Raw genomic sequence first — 23,709 nt, forward strand, 5'->3', positions numbered from 1 at the left:
CCTTAGACAGTGTTCTTTAACTGTTAAACCTTGACAGCAGCTGCTCCATACTTTGAGGTCAACACTTTCCACAGAGAGCCCAAGGTGGAAGTGATAGGGGTCTAATGGATAAGGCACTGGCTTCCTTAAGCTTGTAGTAGTTGGTTCAAGTCCCATCTGGGGGGCTTGGGTTTTTTGCCTGGGCTTTGTTGCTGATTTTCATTTCATGTCAACTTCATCTCAATCCATGCTGACTGAATTTTTCACGCTGATTGATGATGTCACTTCCGCCCCATCATGGCCACTCCACAACCACTTCCACCCTTCACAATTCCTCATGCATCACACGTGACATCACTTCCGCCCTTCACATCATCGCTGATGCCACATGCTCAGTGACTTCCGCCACCCCGACTGCCCTGGCCACCACCACTTCCGCCACTCCCCTGCATTCTGCTGACGTGCCCCCCACAGAACCCACTGTCACTATCCCCACCCCCCAGAACCCCGAGGGGAACACTACCCCTGCTCATGACTCCACCCCCATTCCCCCCACCATCACACCCACTCCAGTTACAGGTTCCGCCCTGGACAGGACTGCTCCGAGTGCTGTCTCACAGGAGTCGAGTGTTGGTCATAAACCAGCTGGTGCCTGCCATGCTGTGGTACCGGCTGGTCACTTTGGTCCCTCCTCCTGGTTTTGTCGATGACATCCAGAGAATGTTGGTTCACTTCTTCTGGGACAAAAAGATGCACTGGGTCACTGCGCAGGTCCTGAGTCTCCATATTGAGGAGGGCGGTCAGTCGCTGATGTGCGTTCACACCCAGGTAGCGACGTTCCACCTTCAGACCTTGCAGCGATACCTTTACATTGAGCCTCCCCCTCGGCGGGGGGCCCTGGCGACGTATTTTTTCCACCAGGTGCGTAACCTCAACTACGAGACTCAGCTCCTGTTCAGGGACCGTGATGGTTTGGAGGTCACTCTCAGGACACTGCCTGTCTTTTACCAGGACCTGCTCACGGTCTGGAACATGGTCGAATCGCGTCACGCCTACCCTCCGGCAGGAGTAGCGGCTGTCGTCAGGGAGACGTTGCTCAGGAATCCGCACCTCCGTACTCGTGGGTTCGAGTGACTGTCGGAGGGGAGGGCCGTGACTGTGAGGGTGACCAGGGTCGGGGACGTGCTGGATGGTGGGGGCCTGGGCTGGACGCTGCCGCAGGATATAGCGAGCAGGGCAGCGGGAGACGTCCGGTACGTGGTCACCACCATCCGACACCTTAAAACGACGGTGCTCAGACCCCACGTAGTGCCCCAGTTGGAGGATGCTCAGGTGTGCGGTGGGATCCCGTCTGCACTCACTCCTGCCCGGACGGAATTTCACATTGGCCCCAGGGTCCTGTACTTCCTGCGGGAGACTGTGCCCCACAACCTGAGCTGTCTCCGGAGTTTTAGTTTTGTCCCTTTCAGGGGTGTATCACACAGGGCCCTGTACAGACTGCTGCTGCACACCCTCATCCACCTCCCGGACACACCCTGGCGTGCCCATTTACCACCGGGCGGTGGGGACCATCCCCAGTGAAGGGCTCTCTACATGGGAGTCCTTCCCCTTTCTCACGGGGATCTGGGGTGGAGGGTATTGCACGCGGCAGTCCGCAGATTGTGGTGGTTCACGGACTCCCAGCCCAACTGCTTGTTCTGTGGTGCTGTGGAGTCCATGGAACAGGGCGCTTGCACTCCCTTTTTAGCTTTCTGGGAAACCTTCTCCTCCGTTTCTGGTTGGACTTCAACCCCACACTCCCCATCATTGGGCACCCAGTGCCGAGGGGGGAGGGTTGGTCAGAGGATCTCCTCGTGGGTCTGCTCCTGGGCCTGGCCAAACTGGTTGTTAGGGCCGATTGCCTGACCCTCTTCCATGGTTACGTTCGAGCCCGGGTGTCCCTGGAGAAGGAGCACGCAGTGTCTACCAACATCCTTGAGCTGTTCAGAGAGTGCCCTCCCCCTCACTGTTTGGTCACACAGCATTGCCCTTTGATGCTTGTCACTGGCCACTCGGCTGTTTCCTTTCTTCCTGGTGATGGGAATTGAAGAAAGATTTGTCCATCTGTTGTCTTTCACTGTGTCTCACACCTGCACACACACAACATGGGTGCTGGGGAAAATATAAGCACTACCACAGTTAGGCAGCAGTGCGGGGGTAAAGAGAAAAACATTTCTAACCAGGAGATTTAGAATCCCCTCAGTCCAGGGCACTAACTCTGTGCTGGCTGAGCCACAGACAGTGTGTTCTTGCAAAACAAAACTTAAAAGCTGTCATTTTAGCATCGCACATGTGGCCCCAGTGGCCTAATGGATAAGGCACTGGCCTCCTAAGCCAGGGATTGTGGGTTCAAGTCCCATCTGGGGTGTCTGACATTTTAACCCTTGTCTTCATGGCTGATCTTTGTCTGAGGTCAAGTCAATTTTTCATGTCATCTGGATAAGTCCCCAGGTCTGAATTGGGTTGGTGGTACCTTGTGTCAGAAAAATACAGAATGTTGAGGATATGCAGGATAGTGGGGTAAACCGTCAGAAAGAGACAGCACAGTCACAATGGCTGAAAACCTGCTGAGATTCTCCTGAGGATGTCATGGCAGCTCAGTGGCTAGCACTGCTGCCTCACAGCATCAGGGACCTGGCTTTGATTCCTCCCTTGGGTGTCTGTTTGTGTAGAGTTTGCACATTCTCTCCATGGGGTATTCCGGGTGCTTTGGTTTCCTCCCACAGCCCAAAGATGTGCAGGTTCGGTGGATTGGTTTTGGGGAATGCAGGGTGAGAGGATAGGGGTTGGGCCTGGATGGGATGCTCTTCAGAGGGTCAGTGTGGACGTGATGGTCTGAATGGCCTCCTCCCACCCCACTCTAGGGCTTCTCTGAACAAGGTTGGAGCAGATGGTCAGAGCTCCACTGCAAGGCCCAGTCAAGGCTTCGCAAAGGGACTGGCATCCAGGTGTGTGTTCCTACCCTACATTTCTCTGATCTTCCAGAACCTTCTGTGGCTTTGGCCAGTACAATAATCAGCAGGGTTCACAACATCCAATGGGGTCACACCAATACACTTAACTGTTGTCATGCCAGGAGCTATAAAGTGGATTGTCTCAGGCTGACACTTCTCCAATATACAACCCTCAGTCTGGTTGGAACTGGTTCTTCTTGAATCTTTGTAGCTCTTTGATCTTAGTTGCACTGTTCTCTGGAGCTGATAGCTGCTCTTTAATTTAGTTTGGCCAATTTTCTATCAGGTCAAATTTCTCCTGCTGAGGATCAATTGAAAATGCCTGATTTTGTTGCCATGGACACGTGACCACACAGGATTGAGATCAGCTGCACAGTGAAGGTTTCAACAAAATCAAAACCCCAAATAAGATGTGAGCCCATAATCTCTGGTTTAGGAAGTTAGTGCCTTACCCATGAGGTCACTGGGGCTCCAACAGATAGAGCTACCAACTGATGGACAAAGTAACTTCTGTTTTGGTTGTGTTGGTGTCAGTCTAAGCTATATTCTGTCAACATTACCAGCTGAACCCCAGATTACCTGCATGTTTGGTATTTATGACGATGTCCAATATGTCAATGGAAATGATTGAAATCTGGGTGTTCAAGGTTGGAACTGATGGGGCTGTGGCTATGCATTTGGGTCCTTACCTTTCTCAGTCAAGGTATTGAATACAATTGCAAGGAGGCTATGATGGAGATGTGAGGTAGTTAGGCCATCGTTGGAGAACTTGGAGTGTCACATCCACAGATTGGACAAACATTTGTAGGAAGGCAACTGCTGAAAATCACCAGCCCCTGAGTCAGAGTCGGGGTTCACCAACAGAGTTTATTGTCCAAGGAAATCCCGGAGCTCCGGGGAGAGAGCAGCACCAACAGCACAGTGGTCAGCTGTGATTCTTCTCTCAACCCGGAGCACATGGTCAAGATACTGTGATACATTTTGTGATATAATAGGTCAGTGATGAGGTTATTGTCTCTGTAACATGGCTTGTTTATTGGAAACATTGCAGAATCCTTGATTGTTTCAGTGCTGTTATTGTCAGTTCCAGTGTGGCCTTTGTTAATTTCAGTGCAGTTGTTGTCAGTTTCAGCGTCTGCGCGGAAGTCCATTGCTGTAGTAATGGGCGGTAATCGCTCTTCCTGAGAAGGCCGATTACTGCAGCCCTGGCTATTATCACTCTGTATTGAGTCTGTATCTAACAGTTAGCATTTCTATCAAAGGTGTTGTCTGACCCAGACCCTTTGGCGGGCAGTGTATGTTCTTCATGTGTATTGTCTCTCCCATCCGTCTTAAACTAATCAACTCGGTTGTGAGTGCATTGTGCGGGCATTCTGGTGGCCCCAGGCAGTGTCTGTGTTTGCTCTGCTGTCTCTCTCCATGTTGTGGTCCGGCGGCCATCTTGTGTGTCAAGTGCCCAACTTATGGCTCAGCGGCCATCTTGTGTGTCCGTGTACCTAGTGTCACCCTGCCCCGTGCCAACCCCCTCTTCCCTCCCCACTTTGTGGTCAAGGAGGCGAGGGTATTAACTGGAACAATCCATGTTGGGCCATTGGAATCTCCTTCCTGTCCCGATATAGGACTGGCTCTCTTCCACAAAGGGGGGTCTCGCAAGTTCGGGCAGATCTTCTCTCTCTCCAGATTTTGCTTTTTTTTTAAATATACTTTATCCATAAAAAATCAAATAGAAATGCATTCAAAGGTTCTAAGTCATTTGTGTATAGACTATGCAGAGAGAAAAGAACCAACAAAACACTGGAATTTTGACATTTCTCAAAGTTCAGTGTCGTGAAAAAAAAACGGCATTTTGTACTTGGGCAGGAACCGATCTCTGTTCATTGTCAGGCACCAAGAGGGTCTGAGAACTGAAAGGACGATGTGATAATTTGTCAGAAAGACCTGAGACTGTGTTGTTTCCCTGTTACACCTTGGCAGCATCTGCCCGAAACTTTAGTGCATCCCTCAGTGTGTCGTGACAGATCTTGGAATCTGCTCGGCTGTAGCACTCATTTAAGATCAACTATTCCCAGTAGCGTATTGTCCCTGAGCTTTTGTGGCTTAATGGGTAAGACTGTAGCTTCTGATGTAGTGGATTGGTGGTTCACATCCCTTTTGGGGTGTTGACTTTTCAAGCCTGGTCTTTGTGGTGGCTGATTTTCATCCCATATCAACTCCATCTCAATCCAAATTGACCGGATTTTTCAACCACTCCGTTAAAAATCACTTGCCTGCTTCGAGATTATGGAAAATGCTCTTTAGTAGAAACTTGCACAAGGTAATTCCAGGGTTTGGGAGATCTTGGGGTGAATTGTCTGAAAGAGACAGCACAGCCACAATGGGCTGAATGCCTGCTAAGATCCTGTTGATTTGTCCTCAATGCAGCTTTTTGCAACATCTCCACTTCCTCCTTCCCCACTAACTGCAAATATCTTGAAAGTGCTGCACAAAATAACATTGAGCCCTTTGCTATTTTCCTGTCTGCTCCATATTCCTCAGACTTGAGTTGTGCAACATTGGAGTTTGGTTAATTTCTCATATGTCCGTTTGGAGACAAATGGGAAGCGAGATTGATTTATCAAGCAGCCAACAATTTAGCATGAGATGGTAGGGGTAAAAAACAATCAGTGAGAGTATAACACTCAGAAACACACAGTAAGAGAGGTCGGGTGCAGTACATAAAGGCTGTGATTTTCACCCTTGTGTGTGGCCCCAGTGGCCTAATGGATATGGCACTGGCCTTCTAAGCCAGGGCTTGTGAGTTCCAGTCCCATCTGGGGTGTCAGTCACTCGCCCTTTGTCAACTTGATTTCTAATCAACTTTGGGAAAATCTCTAGATGGAAAGTGGTGCCCAACATCGCCTTGCACAAGATTTGCAGGATTGAGGTGAATTTTCTGAAAGAGAAAGCACTGTCACAATGGCTTAAAACCTGCTGAGATTCTCCTGGGGATGGCAAGGTGGCTCAGTGGGTAGCACTGCTGCCTCACAGTGTCAGGGACCTGGCTTTGATTCCTCCCTTGGGTGTCTGTTTGTGTCGAGTTTGCACATTCTCTCCATGGGGTACTCCGGTTGCTTTGGTTTCCTCCCACAGTCCAAAGATGTGCAGGTTTCGTGGAATGGCTTTGGGGAATGCAGTGTGAGAGGATAGGGGTTGGGCCTGGATGGGATGCTCTTCAGAGGGTCAGTGTGGATGTGATGGGCTGAATGGCCTGCCCTTCTCACGCGAGGGTTTTTATGAACAGGTTTGGAGCAGATGGTCAGAGCTCCACTGCAGGACCCAGTCAAGGCTTTGCTAAGGGTTTGGCGTTCAGGTGTGTTTTCCTCTTCTCCTATCCCTGGTCTTCCAGAATCTTCTGTGGCTTTGGCCAATACGGTCATGAGCTGGGTTCACATCATCCAATGGGGTCATACCAATACCCTTGACTCTTGTCATGCGAGGAGCTATAAAGTGGATTGACTCAGGCTGACACTTCTCCAATATACAACCCTCAGTCTGGTTGGAACTGGTTCTTCTTGAATCTTTGTAGCTCTTTGATCTTCGTTGCACTGTTCTCTGGAGCTGATAGCTGCTGTTTAATTTAGTTTGGCCAATTTTCTATCTGGTCAAATTTCTCCAGGTGAGGATCAATTGAGAATGCCTGATTTTGTTGCCATGGTCACGTGACCACACAGGATTGAGATCAGCTGCACAGTGAAGGTTTCAACAAACTCAAAACCCCAAATAAGATTTGAGCTCACAATCTCTGGTTTAGGAAGTTGGTGCCTTTCCCAAGAGATCACTGGGGCTCCAACAGATGGGCCTACCTATCTATGGACAAAGGACCTTCTGGTTTGGTTGTGTTGGTGTTAGAGTAAGCTATATTCTGTCAACATTACCAACTGAACCCCAGATTACCTGCATGTTTGGTATTTATGATGATGTCCAATATGTCAATGGAAATAATTGAAATCTGGGTGTTCAAGGTTGGAACTGATGGGGTTGTGGCTATGCATTTGAGCCCTTACCTTTCTTAGTCAAGGTATTGAATACAATTGCATGGAGGCTATGATGGAGATGTGAGGTAGTTCGGCCATCGTTGGAGAACACAGATTGGACAAACATTTGTTGGAAGGCAACTGCTGAAAATCACCAGGCTCTGAGTCAGAGTCGAGGTTCACCAACAGAGTTTATTGTCCAAGGAAATCCCGGAGCTCCGGGGAGAGAGCAGCACCAACAGCACAGTGGTCAGCTGTGATTCTTCTCTCAACCCGGAGCACATGGTCAAGATACTGTGATACATTTTGTGATATAATAGGTCAGTGATGAGGTTATTGTCTCTGTAACATGGCTTGTTTATTGTAAACATTGCAGATTCCTTGATCGTTTCGGTGCAGTTATTGTCAGTTCCAGCGTGACCTTTGTTAAGTTCAGTGCAGTTGTCAGTTTCAGCGTCTGCGCGGAAGTCCGTTGCTGTAGTAATGGGCGCTCATCGCTCTTCCTGAGAAGGCCGATTACTGCAGCCTTGGCTATTATCCCTCTGTATTGAGTCTGTATCTAACAGTTAGCATTTCTATCAAAGGTGTTGTCTGACCCAGACCCTTTGGCGGGCAGTGTATGTTCTTCATGTGTATTGTCTCTCCCATCCGCCTTAAACTAATCAACTCGGTTGTGAGTGCATTGTGCTGGCATTCTGGTGGCCCCAGGCAGTGTCTGTGTTTGCTCTGCTGTCTCTCTCCATATTGTGGTCTGGCGGTCATCTTGTGTGTCAAATGGCCGACTTATGGCTCAGCGGCCATCTTGTGTGTCCGTGTACCTCGTGTCACCCTGCCCCGTGCAATCTCCCACTTCACTCCCCACTTTGTGGTCAAGGAGGCGAGGGTATTAACTGGAACAATCCATGCTGGGCCATTGGAATCTCCTTCCTGTCCCGATATAGGGCTGGCTCTCTTCCACAAAGGGGGGTCTCGCAAGTTCGGGCAGATCTTCTCTCTCTCCAAATTTTGTTTATTTAAAAAATAGACTTTATTCATAAAAAATCAAATAGAAATGCATACACAGGTTCTAAACCAGTTGTGTACAGTCTATGCAGAGAGAAAAGAACCAACAAAATACTGGAATTTTGACATTTCTCAAAGTTCTGTGTCGTGAAAAAAACAGCATTTTGTACATGGGCAGGAACCGATCTCTGTTCATTGTCAGGCACCAAGAGGGTCTGAGAACTGAAAGGACGATGTGATCATTTGTCAGAAAGACCTGAGACTGTGTTGTTTCCCTGTTACACCTTGGCAGCAGCTGCCCGAAACTTTAGTGCGTCCCTCAGTGTGTCGTAACAGATCTTGGAATATGCTCGGCTGTAGCACTCATTTAAGATCAACTATTCCCAGTGGAGTATTGGCACTGAGTTTTTGTGGCTTAATGGGTAAGACTGTAGCTTCTGATGTAGTGGATTGGAGGTTCAAAACCTTTTTGGGGTGTTGACTTTTTAAGCCTGGTCTTTGTGGTGGCTGATTTTCAACCCATATCAACTCCATCTCAATCCAAATTGACTGGATTTTTCAACTACTCTGTTAAAAATCACTTCCCTGCTTCGGGATTATGGAAAATGCTCTTTAGTAGAAACTTGCACAAGGAAATTCCAGGGTTTGGGAGATCTTGGGGTGAATTGTCTGAAAGAGACAGCACATCCCCAATGGGCTGAATGCCCGCTAAGATCCTGTTGAATTGTCCTCAATGCAGCTTTTTGCAAAATCTCCACTTCCTCCTTCCCCACTAACTGCAAATATCTTGAAACTGGTGCACACAATAACATTGAGCTCTTTGCTATTTTCCTGTCTGCTCCATTTTCCTCAGACTTGAGTTGTGCAACGTTGGAGTTTGGTGGATTTCTTGTCTGTCCATTTGGGGAGATTTGGGAGGTAAGATCAATTTTATCAAGCAGCCAATGATTTAGAATGAGATGCAAGGGGAACAACCAATCAGTGTGAGTATAAAACCCAGAGAAGAACACAATATGAGAGCTTCAAGGTGCAGTACTTATAGGCTGCCATTTTAACTATGCACGTGTGGCCCCAGTGGTCTAATGGATAAGGCACTGGCCTCCTCAGCCTGGAATTGTGGTTCAAGTCCCATCTGGGATGGCTAACTTTTAAGCTTTGTCTTCATGACTGATCTTCTTTGTCTGATGTCAAATCGAATTCTCATCTCCCCTGGAAACATCCCCAGGTCTGTTTTGGGTTTGGTGGGATGTTGTGTCAGAAAAATACAGAACTTTGTGGGGTCTGCAGGATATGGGGCTAAATCACCCCTCTCTCTATGTCGGACTTGGAGGGATCAGTCAAAAGTATCGTCTTTGTTTGAATAAAATCTCTAACTTGAAATAAACAAAAGAAATCCCTGTTCGGTAGCTTGTGTTTCCGTGCTAACTGATCGAAGGACATCATTGTGTCTCCCACAAACAAAACACCCACACAAGACACACCCCTAACTGCCCAATGTTTGGATCCTAAATCTATTATCCCCGGTTGAAAACCTGGCATACCCGGTGTAAGAGAAGATGTCTTGCCAATATTGCCTTCCCTCTGCCGAATTGCCCACCATGCTTTAACAGAATCGATAACTATTGGGTTATGGCAATATTCCCTAACTGTCCTCATTTTGTCCAAACACAGCAAGTGAGTAAGGGGTCACCTTAGCCTGGGAGGTTTCAATATCTAACCACATTGAAAGAGGGTCCCCACAAGCCCAATCACTCATGTAGGATAAAAGTGAGCTTCGTTGGTAGCTTTTAATGTCTGGGAGATCCACTCCCCCCAGTCTGTGAAACAATCGCAGTTTAGCTCATTTAATGAGGGGCCACTGACGATGTCAAATAAAGGGGCTGAACCAGCCGTTCAGTCTCCTGAATGTTTGCTTATCGAAAATCAGAGGGAGCATCCATATAGGGGATAGTAAACGAGGGAGAATATTCATCTTAATAAACACTATCCGACCCAACCACGAGACCAGAAACGCCTCCATCTTTGAAGGTCTTGTTTGATTTTGTCAAATAATTGAACAAAATTGGCTTTGAACAACCGATTCCGAACTGGAGTAATGAACACGCTCAAATACACAAAACCCCCCTGTGACCATTTAAATGGGAATCGATATTCACCCTCAAGACTTAACACTTTCATAACACCACCCATAGGCATAGTCTCTGATTTTGAAAGATTAATCTTGTCCCCCAAAAAGGTGCCAAACACACAGATGCATGCTAACAGGCGAGGGACTGAAACTGCTGGATTTGACGAAAGAATTAGGACATCATCCACATACAATAAACTCTGATGTAAATTTGACCCCCCGTCTGGAGCTGATATATTGGGATCCCTATGAATGCCCTCCACCAATGATTCGATCCCCACTGTAAAAAGCAGTGGGGAAAGGGAACAGACCTGTCGGCTGACCCCAAAAATGTTAAAATTGCTTGATCACACCCTGTTGGTGATGATTGCAGTGAGAGGGTCATTGTGGAGAACCTTTACCTATCTTATAAAAACTTCACCCAAAACAAACCGCTCCAGAGTATAGAAAAGGTACGCCCTCTCAACTCGGTCAAGGGCCTTCTCTGTATCTAGAGAAATCACCAATCCCTATATTGACTGTTGTTGACACACTTGAATTACATTAAGCAGCCTCCTAACATTATTGGAGGATCTGCGGCCCTTTATGAAGCCCGTCTGGTCCTCTTTAACAATAGAAGGTAACACAGTCTCCAGCCTTAACACAAGGGTCTTGGAGAGGATTTTAAAGTCCACATTTAAGAGTGAAATGGGCCTGTACAAAGCACAGTCCCCCGGGACATTCCCTTTTTTAAGAATAAGCGAAATATTGGCCTCTCTCAGAGATTGCTGGAGACTATCATGGCTGTATGAGTCATTAAACATGTTGAACATCGGGCCTGACAATATGTTTATAAATTCCTTCTAGAATTCGCTGGGAAGTCCATCAGGACCAGGTGCCTTTCCACTCTGAAGCTGCTTCACAGCCTCCTGCACCTCTCACTCTGATAAGGGGACATTGAGAAAAGACTCTTGTTCGGGGGTCACACCCAGGAGCTCCAGATCCTTGAATAAAGCCTCCATTTGGGCCCGCCCCTCCTCACAAACCTCAGATTGGTATAACTTAGAGTAATATCTCTGGAATGACACATTAATCTTTTTGGAGTCACATGTTCGGTCCCCAGACCCTTCCCTAATCACCGTAATGGCTTGAGGGGCGCTCCTTTTCCTAGCGAGATACGGTAAGTGTTTCCCAGACCTGTCTCCATGATCATATAACCTTTGCTTTGCAAAAGTAAGCTCGTTCTTTGCTGTCTGCGTGAGCACGGAATTCAATGCAGACCGCAGCGCCGTAATCCTCTGTAACTTGACCAACGAGGGCCTGTCAAAGTAGGCCTTCTCAGCTGCCTTCAACTGTGTTTCGAGGAGACGTTGCTGCTCACCCTTCTGCCGGCTCCTACTAGCAGAGAAGGAAATAACTGACCCACTGGCATAGGCTTTGGCAATTTCCGAAACGAAGGATTGGTTACTAACTGAGCGTGATTTAATGTCTCGGAAAGGCCAATATTCCTGAGAGAAATACTCCACAAACGTATTATCCTTGAGGATAAAGGGATCCATTCGCCAGTGCCTTGGACCCACTGTAACGTCCTTAATCTTAACCAACAGGTACACTGGAGTGTGATCAGAGATGGTAATATTACCGATCGTACAAGGTGCCACCAACTCCAAGGTTGCCACAGGGATTGGAAAAAAATCAATCCTGGTGTGACATCTGTGTGGATTGGAAAAAAATTGTAAAATCCCTGCCTGTAGGGTGGAGACACCTCCAGATGTCCACCAACCCTCACTCCACACACAGATCCATTAATTGTTTTGTTTGTACAGAGGGTATCGGGGGTGGGAGGGGGGGCTTTGGGGAACCTCAGTACTGTGGGATACATGAGACAGTTAAAATCTCCCCCTATAATGATATGCCAGGACTCCAGAGTGATTAATTTAGAAAACGTATCTCACTCCTCCTCTGTGTGTGTCTTTAACACACTCTTGTAACTTAAATGGGAGATTCCTCCTCACCAATATAGCCACTCTCCTATTTCTAGTATTAAATGATGTGAAGTAAACCCGATCAAAGCCATTCTGCTGTAGTTTCAAATGCTCCCTGTCATCCAAGTGTGTCTCCTGTAACAAAGGAATCTCCACTTTCTCCTTTCTAAGACTCAAAAGTACCTTCTTCCTCTTAATTGGTGAGTGACTTCCCTTGATATTCCAGGTTCACCATTTAATCAAGTCATTAGCCATAACCTTCTGCAGTAACATTTAAATTCCAGAGAGGAGGAACTCGAACCACAAATCACTGAGACTTAGTGTCATATGATCCATCAAATATAAAAACTACATAAACTGAAACCACTACATTTAACGAACCTCCAAAACTATCACAGATTAAAAGCAAGACAAACCACCATATAAAGTGCCAATGGCGCCGAATAGGGGAACTCACCTCCTGCCCAGAGGGGGCAACTACCCATCCCAAATTGCCCATAAGTGGGCATCTAGCCATCCCAACCATTTTCCCTCCTTCTAGCTAAAGCCATACCACAAAAACAAGCAGAATAGAAAGTAAATATACCATATTTACTTTATGAATAAAGAAAAAAACATTTCAGATCGATGGGGTAAATACCCCACCCATCCTCTGATATAAATTCACTTAGAAATTGAAAGTACACATCTCAACCGCCACCAAACACAGTTTAAACCGGATTATTACCAATCGGGAAAACAAGGAAAAGAAAGCTCCAACTGGACTTCCTCAGTTGTTTTAAAAAACAACAAAGACATAACCAAACAACACTATTTGTAGATACTAAATTGTTCAGATTCGGTTAATTTGTCCACAAAGTCTCTTGCCTTCTCCGATGTATCAAAGAGATGTACGGATCCATGTAAGGTTATCGGAGCACCGCCGGATACCTCAGAGAGTACTGGATCCCAAACTCCCTCAGTCTTCTCTTGGCAGAAACATTATCCGTCAGGGGGCGGGAATTAAACAGCCAGGGCTGACAAAGGAAGTCAGGAAATGTATCATAGGGAAAGAGAGAGTCTACAAAGTGGCCAAGAGCACTGGGAAATCAGAAGATTGGGAAGCTGACAAAAACAAACAGAGGATAACAAAGACATAGAAATAGGAAGGAGAGGATCAAATATGAAGGTAAGTTCGCCAGTAATGTAAGAAACGATTATTAAAGTTTCTTTTGATACATAAGAAACAAACGAGAGGCAAAAGTAGAAATTGGGCCGTTCCAAATTGATGCAGGAACGTTCGGGAAGGGAGATAAGGAAATGGCTGAAGAACTTGGTAAATACTTTGTGTCAGTCTTCATAGTGGAAGACATGAGCATTATCCTAACAATTAAGGAGAGTCAGGGGGCAGATTTGAATATGGTAGCCATTACAAAAGAGGAAGTGCTAGAAAAGCTGAAAGGTCTAAAAATTGATAAATCTCCCGGCCCCGATGGTCGACATCCTAGAGTTCTGAGGGAAGTGGCTGAGGAAATAGTAGAGGCTATTTTTATTCTTTCAAAAATCACTGGAGTCAGGGAAATTCCCAGATGATTGGAAAATCACTGTTGTAAACACCTTGTTCAAGAAAAGATCAAGATAAAAGATGGAAAACTATAGGCCTGTTAGCCTAATCTCGGTTGTAGGTTAAATTCTAGGATCCATCATTAAGGATGAGATTTCTAAATTCTTGGAAGTGCAGGGTTGGATTAGAACAAGTCAGCATGGATTTAGTAAGGGGAGGTCATGCCTAACAAACCTGTTAGAATTCTTTGAAGAGGTAACAAGTAGGTTAGACCAGGGAAAACCAGTGGATGTTATCTACCTCGATTTCCAAAAGACCTTTGATAAGGTGCCTCACGGGAGACTGCTGAGTAAGGTGAGGGTCCATGGTGTTCGAGGTGAGCTACTGGCATGGATTGGGGATTGGCTGTCTGACAGAAGGCAGAGAGTTGGGATAAAAGGTTCTTTCTTGGAATGGTAGCTGGTGACAAGTGGTGTCCCGTAGGGTTCAGTGTTGGGGCCGCAGCTGTTCACTTTATATATTAATGATCTGGAGGAAGGGACTGGGGGGCATTCTGGCGAAGTTCACCGATGATGCAAAGTTAGGCAGACAAGCAGGTCGTTCTGAGGAGGTGGGAGGCTGCAGAAAGATTTAGACAGTTTCGGAAAGTGGTCCAGGAAATGGCTGATGAAATTTAACCTGAGCAAATGCTAGGACTTGCACTTTGGAAAAAGGAATACAGGCATGGACTATTTTTTAAACAGTGAGAAAATTCATAAAGCCAAAGTACAAAGGGATCTGGCAATGATAGTCCAGGAATCTCTAAAGGTTGACTTGCAGGTTGAGTCTGTGGTTAAGAAAACAAATGTAATGTTGCCATTTATCTCAAGAGGGTTGGAATGTAAAAGCAGCGATGTCCTTCTGAGACTTTATAAAGCTATGGTTAGGCCCCATTTGAAATACTGTATCCAATTTTGGGCTCCACACCTCAGGAAGGATATACTGGCACTGGAGCATGTCCAGCGGAGATTCACACAGATGATCCCTGGAATGGGAGGCTTAACATACGATGAACAGCTGAGGATCCTGGGATTGCGTTGATTAGAGTTTAGAAGGTTGAGTGGAGATCTAATACAAATTTACGAGATAATGCATGGCTTAGAAAGGGTGGATGCTGGGAATGTGTTTCCATCAAGACCCATGGGCACAGCCTAAGGATGACGATGAGAGTGACACAAAGTGGCGTTGAAATGCCCATCATTCACAATTGAATGGCAGGGTGGACCCGATGGGCTGAATGGCCTTACTTCCATTCCTATGTCTTAGGCTCATCATCGTAAGGTTTCCTTTTCTGGTTTCCCACCGCTGAGAAGTCCTGGAAAGGCATGAGCTTAGAGCCCTCGTAAATTAGGGCCTTCAGATCCTTCCCCTGGATTCGACCACCTACAGTGTGGAAACAGGTAACACTATGGGCAACTTAACATGGCCAATTCACCTTTGTACTGTGGGAGGAAACCAGAGCAATGTGCAAACTCCACACAGGCAGTTATGTAAGGCTGGAATTGAACCTGGGACCCTGGTATTGTGAGGTCGCAGTGCTAACCACTGAGCCACCTGACTCTGGGAGCAGCCACAATTCTCTCCTTTGCTGTGCAGTTCATGCAGTTTTTGAGCAAAGTAAAATGTAGTTCTGCAAATACAAATTCACCAACAAACTTATATGTGCTTGTGTGTGTGTGTGTGTGTGTGTGTGTGCGCGAGTGCGTGTGTGCATGTGTGTGTGTGTGTGTGTGCATGTGTGTGTGTGTGCATGTGCGTGTGCGTGTATGGGATGGGGGTTGGGGCTGTCATGAGTGTCAACAGACAGGAGTGTTCCCTCCCAGTCAGAGAACACTTCAGCAATTTGGGACATTCGACCTCGGACCTTCCTCCAAGGGGGACTTCGGGACAGGCAACAATGAAAAGTGGCCGAGCAGAGGCTGATCACCAAGTTTGGTAACAATGGAGATGGCCTCAACTGGGACATTACAGGTGACCCCATTCACCTACACACACAGACACATAAACATACACACACACACACACACACACACACACATATACACACGCACACACACATACACACACACACACATACACATACACACACACATATACACACACACATTCACACACACACACACATTTTCACATACACAGACACACACACACACACACACGTATATACACACACACACATAAGTTTGTGTGATGAACTTGTACTTAAAGAATTACATTTTACTTTGCTCAAAAATTGTATGAATCCATGTAAGATGTTGTAAATCTGTTTTTAAATTAGAATCAGTCTGACCATTGTGGCACAGACAGCCTCACACAGGGAAGCTCACACCTTCAATACATCATCTGGGCCGACACGATACCAATTATTAAAGTTCACTTGAGAATATAACTTTTGATAAAAGTTTTGCAATTTACATATGAAAGAACGAAAACCAACCTGGCCATTCGAAAAGATGAGAGACTTAACAAACAATCCAGGTCTTTCTCAAGATACAATTTCAGTTGCATCACACTGTAAACACTTGCTTTAAATTCTGTGTCTTGCAATCTTATTCTCCTCAACCACCTGATGAAGGAGCAGTGCTCCGAAACCTAGTGCTTCCACATGTTCGACTCTCACCTGGTGTTGTGTGATTTTTAAATCTGTCATTCACCCATCTCCTGACGGTTGAGCATACATCTCAAGGTCAGGACAGCGGCCCTCCGCAGGGATACAAATCGACTCCTTCTTTGGTCGCTCCACGATGGATCTCTCTGATGACTGTTCCCGTTCATTGGTTGGCTCATTGGGATCATTGCTGACATCTTGGAAGAATTCCTGGAGTCTCATTGGTCTGATGAATTCCTCACAACTTGACTCAAGTATTCTTGTTGGTGATGGGGACAAAGGGAGACTAAATTTAATTTGCGATTCAACTTGATTTTATTAACAAAGTTTTGAAACAGTTTGTAACATCATTTGGAAATGCATACAAAGGTTCTAAATCAGTTGTGTACAGTCTATGCAGAGAGAAAAGAACCAACAAACCATTGGAATATTGACATTTCTCAAACCTTCTGTATCGTTGTGGAAAGGAAGGCATTTTGTACTTGGGCAGAAAACGATCTCTGTTCAGAGTCAGGCACCAAGAGGGTCTGAGAACTGAAAGGACGATGTGATCATTTGTCAGAAAGACCTGAGACTGTGTTGTTTCCCTGTTACACCTTGGCAGCAGCTGCCTGAACCTTTCGTGCCTCCCTCAGTGTGTTGTCACAGATCTGGGAGTGTGCTTGGCTTTCGCACTCATTTGAGGTCAACTGTTTCCAGTGGTCTACCAACATAGTGCCCTCCTGGCCTAATGGCTATGGCACTGGCCTCTGAAATCTGGGATTTCAGGGATTTCATTTTTAAGCCTGGTCTTTGCAGTGGCTGATTTTCATCCCATGTCAACTTCATCTCAATCCAAATTGACTGGAATTTTTAGCTACTCTGTTAAAAACCATTGTGCCTGTGTTGAGATTATGGCAAATGCTGTTTAGTAGAAACTTATACAAGATAATTCCAGGATTTGGGAGATCTTGGGGTGAATTGTCTGAAAGAGACAGCACAGGCACAACGGGCTGAATGCCTGCTTTGATTCTGTTGATTTGTCCTCAATGCAGCTTTTTGCAACATCTCCACTTCCACCTTCCCCAGGAACTGCAAATATCTTCAAGGTGCTGCACAAAATAACATTGAGCCCTTTGCTATTTTCCTGTCTCCTCCATTTTCCTCAGACTTGAGATGTGCAAAGTTGGAGTTTGGTTGATTTCTCATCTATCCGTTTGGGAAGAAATGCGAGGCGGGATCAATTTATCAAGCAGCCAACAATTTGGCATGAGATGGAAGGGGTAAGAACCAATCAGTGAGAGAACAACACACAGAAACACACACTATTCGAGATCAGGGTGCAGTATTTAAAGACTCCCATTGTGACCCACCACATGGGGCCCCAGTGGCCTAATGGATAAGGCACTGGCCTCCTAAGCCAGGGATTGTGGGTTCAAGTGCCATCTGGGGTGTCTATGTGGCTTTTCTTTTATTTCTAATCTATCTTGGAAAAATCCAAATCGCTGCATTCAGTTGATGGTCAGTGGTCTCCAACATGATCTTGCACAAGATTTTCGGGGATCTGCAGGTTTGAATGTTGAAGGTGGTGATCAAGTGGCTGCTGTTTCTGGATGGGGACGAGATTCCTGAGAGTGCGGTTGGACAGGTTGTTTTTGGAAGCCAGCTCTCATCACACTCTCATCAACAAACCAACCCTTCAACACTGATCCCTCCAGAACATCGGATATTACTGACAGAGAATACCCCTGCCAATGTTTATAGGTGCACCATCGACAGCATTCTGTCTGGATGTATCACTACCTGGTATGGCAACTGTACCATTCAAGATTGGAGACGGTTACAGAGAACTCGGCCCAGACAATCACAAAGGCAAACCTCCCATCTGTAGAATCCATCTACCAGGCCCACTGTCAAGGAAAGGTCTCCAGCATTCTCAAAGACCGATCCCACCCTGGCAATGTTTTTCTACAACCTCTACCATCGGGGAGAAGGTACAGAAGCCTGAATACACACACCAACCGGTTTTGAAACAGTTTCCTGCTGCTGTTTCCCTATTATTTACTTATCTATGCTACTGAACTCTGTGAGCTGCCTGTATTGCTCACAAGACAAAACTTTTCACTGTGTCTATCATTACTTGCAAACCGAATATTTTCAATGAATCTTCCACCTTGAGGTTCACTGTTATCTTGGTCCAACTCATTGAATGTAAATATAAATTATTGAGTGTGGAATAACTTTATTTCACCTGCATTTTTTTCTGTTAAATGCCAACAGGACAGTATAGAGGTCAAGCAAGCTCAATGTTTGTACAGTTCGATGATCTCAAAGCAGCCATGCAGAGTTTTAAAGACATGAGGTCAGAGATTAAATTAATTTGAATGGAGATAATGCAGTGAGAGGGTTTTAATTGGAGAGAATGTTTAAATTGAAAGTATCCCCAGAAGGGATGTAAACCACAGGCAGTAGCTTAGAAGATCAGAGATGGAGCTGTAAGGTCAATGGGACAACACGTGCTTCTGGGGCCATGTCAGGAGAATTGTTCCCCTCAACCTTGGTTGTGTTCATGTCAGAACAATGCTGCACTCTCCCAACATTTATGTTCACCAACATTTCACGAGTTTCATCCCACCATCAAACTCACCATGGACTACTGTTTAGTATCTGTCTCATTCTTGGACACATGCATCTCCATCAAGGATGGGCACCACAGCACCTCACTCAACCACAAACCCACCCTCAACATATTAAAACAGCCGTCCCCTCTGTACAAGCCGTACACTTACACAGGATCTGTTCTGGTGAGGGGGAATGTGAGGGGCACTTGGAAGTACACAAGGATGCCCTGATAAGAATGTGATACGATGCTTAACTCATCAATCGCCAGTTCTGACATGCCCCAGGGAGAAACTGCAATGACCTCCTCAGGAGACAGACACGAGCTACAACCAACAGGGTACCCTTCATTGTCCAGTACTTACCAGGAGCTGAGAAACTACGTCACATTCTCCACAGCCTGCAACACATTATCGATGAGGATGAGCACCTCGCCAAGACCTTCCCCACCCCTCCACTTCTCACCTTTAAACAGCCACCAAACCTTAAACAGACCATTGTTCACAGCAAACTGCCCGGCCTTCAGGACAACACCAAACAACCCTGTCACAGCAGACACTGTAAAACGTGTCAGAGTGTCGCCATGGATACCGCCATTTCACATGGGGACATCTCCCACCATGTACGCGGCAGGTACTCATGTGACTCGGCCAATGTTGTCTATCTCATACGCTGCAGGGAAGGATGCCCAATGCATGGTACATTGGCGAGACCGAGCAGAGGCTACGCCAACAGATGAATGGGCACCGCGTAACAATCACCAAACAGAGGTGTTCCCTCCCAGTCGGAGATCACTTCAACGATCTGGGACTTTCAACCTCGATCCTTCAGGTAATCATCCTCCAAGGAGGACTTTGGGACAGGCATCAACGAAACGTGGCCGAGCAGAAGCTGATAACCAACTTTGGTACACATGGGGATGGCCTCAACTGGGACCATGGGTTCATGTCACACGACAGCTGACCCCACTGCACTGTACACACACACACACACACACACACACACACACACACACACACACACACACACACACACACACACACACACACTCATCCTGTCACACAATACACACACATGCTCCCACATGCACACCCACATGCACACCTTCTCACAGATATATACACCATTACACTCAAACACATACACATACACACACTCTCACAGACACTCACACCATCGCCCCCTCCCACGCACACCCAAATGCACACACTCACTCAGTCTCCCCTGCACACACACACATTTACATTTGTGGGGTGAATTTGTACGTTCAGAATTATGTTTTGTTTTGCTCAAAAACTGCATAAAACCATGTCAGATTCTGTAAATGCCACTTCAGAAATAGAATCAGTCTGACCGAACATTGTGACACAGACAGATTTTAACCTCACATCTTCAATGCATTATCTGAGCTGAGATGGCACCGATTGTTAAAACTCTCTTGAGAATGTAACTTTAACAAAGGTCTGGGATGTACATAACAAGGAACTGAAACTAACATGATCATTCTAAAAGATGAAAGACTTCAGCTCAATTTGTTTAATATTACATGCCATGACACTACAATCCTGTTGCTAAAACTTCAGTGTTTTACGATCCTGCTCCACAACCACCTCATGAAGAAGCAGCTCTTCGAAAGCTAGTGTTTCCCAATAAACCTGTTGGACTATAACCTGGTGCTGTGTGATTTGTAACGTTGTCCGCCCCAGTCTAACACCGGCTCCTCCAAATCATAACCTTTATGTCAATGACTGGTGCGTTTTGGATGATAATGTAAAACATAGCAATAGAAACCATCCAAAGTTGGGGCTTGATGTTTTCAAGTCATTACACTATGACCTTTCCCCTGGCGGTTTTTTCCATTGTGGGATTGTTTTTATTCATTTCCAGGGCGTGAACATTGCTGACTAGATCAACATTTATTGCCTCTCCCTAGTTTCCCCTGAAAGGTGATGGGGAGCTATCTTTTTGAACCACTGCAATCCATGTGCTGCCTGTATCTCCTTTCGAACTGATTGAAGATTTAACAGGAGGGAGTCGGCCATTTTGGATTTGTTCAATACATTCGCATCACTTGTATGACCCTTTGATATTTTACTTATACATTCTGTGTCTGATGCCTCCTCTCTCATTACACCTGATGAAGGAGCAATGCTCCGAAAGCTCGTGTTTTCAAATAAACCTGTTGGACTATAACCTGGTGTGGTGTGATTTTTGACCATTTGTTGGAGGTAAACCTACAATGAATCAATGGAGGGTGTTCCAGGATTGTGTCCGAGCTACAGGGAGGGAATACGATATGTTTCTGACTAGGCCAGTGTTTATTGCCCAGAGGGTGAGTCAACCACATTGTTGTGGGTCTGTCGTCTCACCAGGTTTTCTTCCTGAAAGGAGAATATGGAACCAGTTAGCTTCCTAACAAACCTCAATAGCAATATATGGTTACCATCAGACAAAGTTCCTCCTGAGCTGAGATTTCACCACCTTGTATGGTGGGATTACAGTCCATCTCCCCCACACCATGAACTTGGTGTTCTGGATTCCTACTCCAGGTCTAGCACTGCACCACCATCTCCCCTTATTAACTGGAATTGAGATCAAACAGACACAGGGTGCTGATCAGAGTTCATGTTTAAAAACATAACAGCCCAAATGGGATATGAACTCACAACCCCGGGCTTTGAACATGGACACCCTCTTCATGATGCATCTGAGGTGAGATACCATGTTAGACACCCACAGCAATTGATAGCTCTGTCTTTGGTTGTGCTCCGAAGATCTTAAAAATTCGGCAATTTAGCTCCTCGAGCCTGCTTTGTCATTCCACACGATCATGGCTGATCTCATCTCGGCCTCATCTCGGCCTGTTCTCCATAACACTTCAACCCAACTATAGCCTGCATCTAGGGATCCCTTTTCATGGCACAAGGCACTTCACAGGAACCACATTCAGGAAACCATTACACATGGACCGAAACCTTGGCCAGAGAGAGGAACACCTTGAGATCCTGAGACCCCAAGGTAGAGGGGTGGAGATCTTTACAGAGTGACTTCCAGAGGGTACCATCCAGGCACAGACAGTGATGACCAAGCTATGAATAACAGGAAGCCAATCTGGCCTTTAATTTCCTGAATTATTCTTTTTGCCATTCTTAAAGAAACAACATTGGGTATTCTCCAGTCCTCTAGGAATTCTCCTGTGACCAGAAAGGATATAAAATATTTTGTACAAATCCGTAGCAATTTCCACACCTGCCTCTCTCAGGATTCTATGATAGATTCCATCAGGTCTTGGGGACTTGTCTACCTTAATGCTTTTCAAAACACCCCAACACCTCCTTTTTAATATTGACATGCTCTAGAATATCAATATACAAGACTCACCATCCACCATATCATAGAGTCATAGAGATGTACAGCATGGAAACAGACCCTTCGGTCCATCCCGTCCATGCCGACCCCATATCCTAATCTAATCTCGTCCCATTCGCCCACACTGGGCCCATATCCCTCTCGACCCTTCCTATCCATATCAGTGAGCAGTGTAGGTTTCTTCCCTCCCGCCCTCCTGACCATGTACTCACTTTCTTTGTCTCCCTTTCTTCCTTTTAAAAGTGCCGTTGTTTTGAGGTTTTTTTCTCCAAAGTTGCATAATAAAACAGTAATTGCTGCTCCTGGAATTTGAGGAAATCACCTCCAACACCCAAAATGCCTCAATAAAGGGGCAGCTCTTACAGTCACACCTTTTTCCCTTCCTCCATCTTGGACAACCAGAATCCTTTGGAAATACCAATACAGTTTATTCATTAAAAACCTCACCCACTTCCTCCGGCTCCATGTGTAAATTCCCTCCTTTTCTCTGAGAAGACATACTCTTTCCCTGGTGACCTGTTGCTTGTTATCCCTCTGTAAAATGCCTTGGAGGTTCCTTAATCCTGTTTTCCATAAACATTGCATGGTCCCTTCAAATTCTCTATTTCCTAGTTTGAGTTCATTCCTGTTATCTCCAGGGCTCTGTCTGTCTTCAGTTTCTTGAACCTTACTTATACCTTCTTCCTCTTTCTGCCTGAGACTTAACATCATAACACGTCTGAACAGGTCAACGAAATATATCGACAGGAACCATCGACAGCATCAACCTGCATTTATTGAGTTATCTTTCAAAACCAATTCAGTGCAATTGAAATACTGTGTGGTATCACTCACTGTAATAAACACTCTCCTTGAATAAGGTGAAGAGAAAGTAATGGCAAATTATAAAATTACCAAAATAATGCATGACAATGGTTCGTAAATATATGTTTATTAATTACTCTACAGATACTTATAAAAATTAAATACGGAGAAACAAATATCATGGACAATTAAACATACACTTCGCAATATTTCACATTCACTGTAGAATTGTAGTTTTAAGATCAAAGTTTTTCTGAAGTTGATCAGATCTCACCCCATCTAATACTTTTATACCTTTCTCCCCAAACTTGAGGTGAGAATTCATATGTTTCAGAGGATTGCCTTATTTGATGAGCTGTTCCTTGATATATAATAAGTACAAACCCACAGACTTTGTCATGATTGCACCTTGTCTACAGGCTGAATCAAATCATTCAATAGGAGACAATTCCCAAGAGGTTAATGAGCAAAAGTCCCATTCAATATTTTCAAATCTCCATTTTCCTTACATAAAAAAAATATACAAAAGTTAAATGCCACAAGTGCTGGAAATCTGCAATAAAATCAGGAAATATTGAAATGCAGCTCAGGTAGCATCTGTGGAGAGAAACACAATTATCAATTTGCAATATTCATTTTGTTTTTTTCGGCAGATGCTTCCAAACCTGA

The 23,709-nt window shown here is 45.6% G+C and overlaps 2 non-coding genes across 2 annotated transcripts; both read left to right on the plus strand.

Annotated features, from left to right (window-relative positions):
* The first annotated feature begins 2,313 nt into the window (after window positions 1-2,313).
* Window positions 2,314-2,386, plus strand: trnar-ccu (transfer RNA arginine (anticodon CCU)). The gene has a single exon. It is a non-coding gene; the product is annotated as a tRNA-Arg (tRNA).
* Window positions 2,387-17,629: 15,243 nt separating this feature from the next.
* Window positions 17,630-17,702, plus strand: trnar-ccu (transfer RNA arginine (anticodon CCU)). The gene has a single exon. It is a non-coding gene; the product is annotated as a tRNA-Arg (tRNA).
* The last annotated feature ends 6,007 nt before the right edge of the window (window positions 17,703-23,709 follow it).

Source organism: Chiloscyllium punctatum, chromosome 18 (genome assembly GCF_047496795.1).
Source record: "Chiloscyllium punctatum isolate Juve2018m chromosome 18, sChiPun1.3, whole genome shotgun sequence".
Lineage (NCBI taxonomy): Eukaryota > Metazoa > Chordata > Chondrichthyes > Orectolobiformes > Hemiscylliidae > Chiloscyllium > Chiloscyllium punctatum.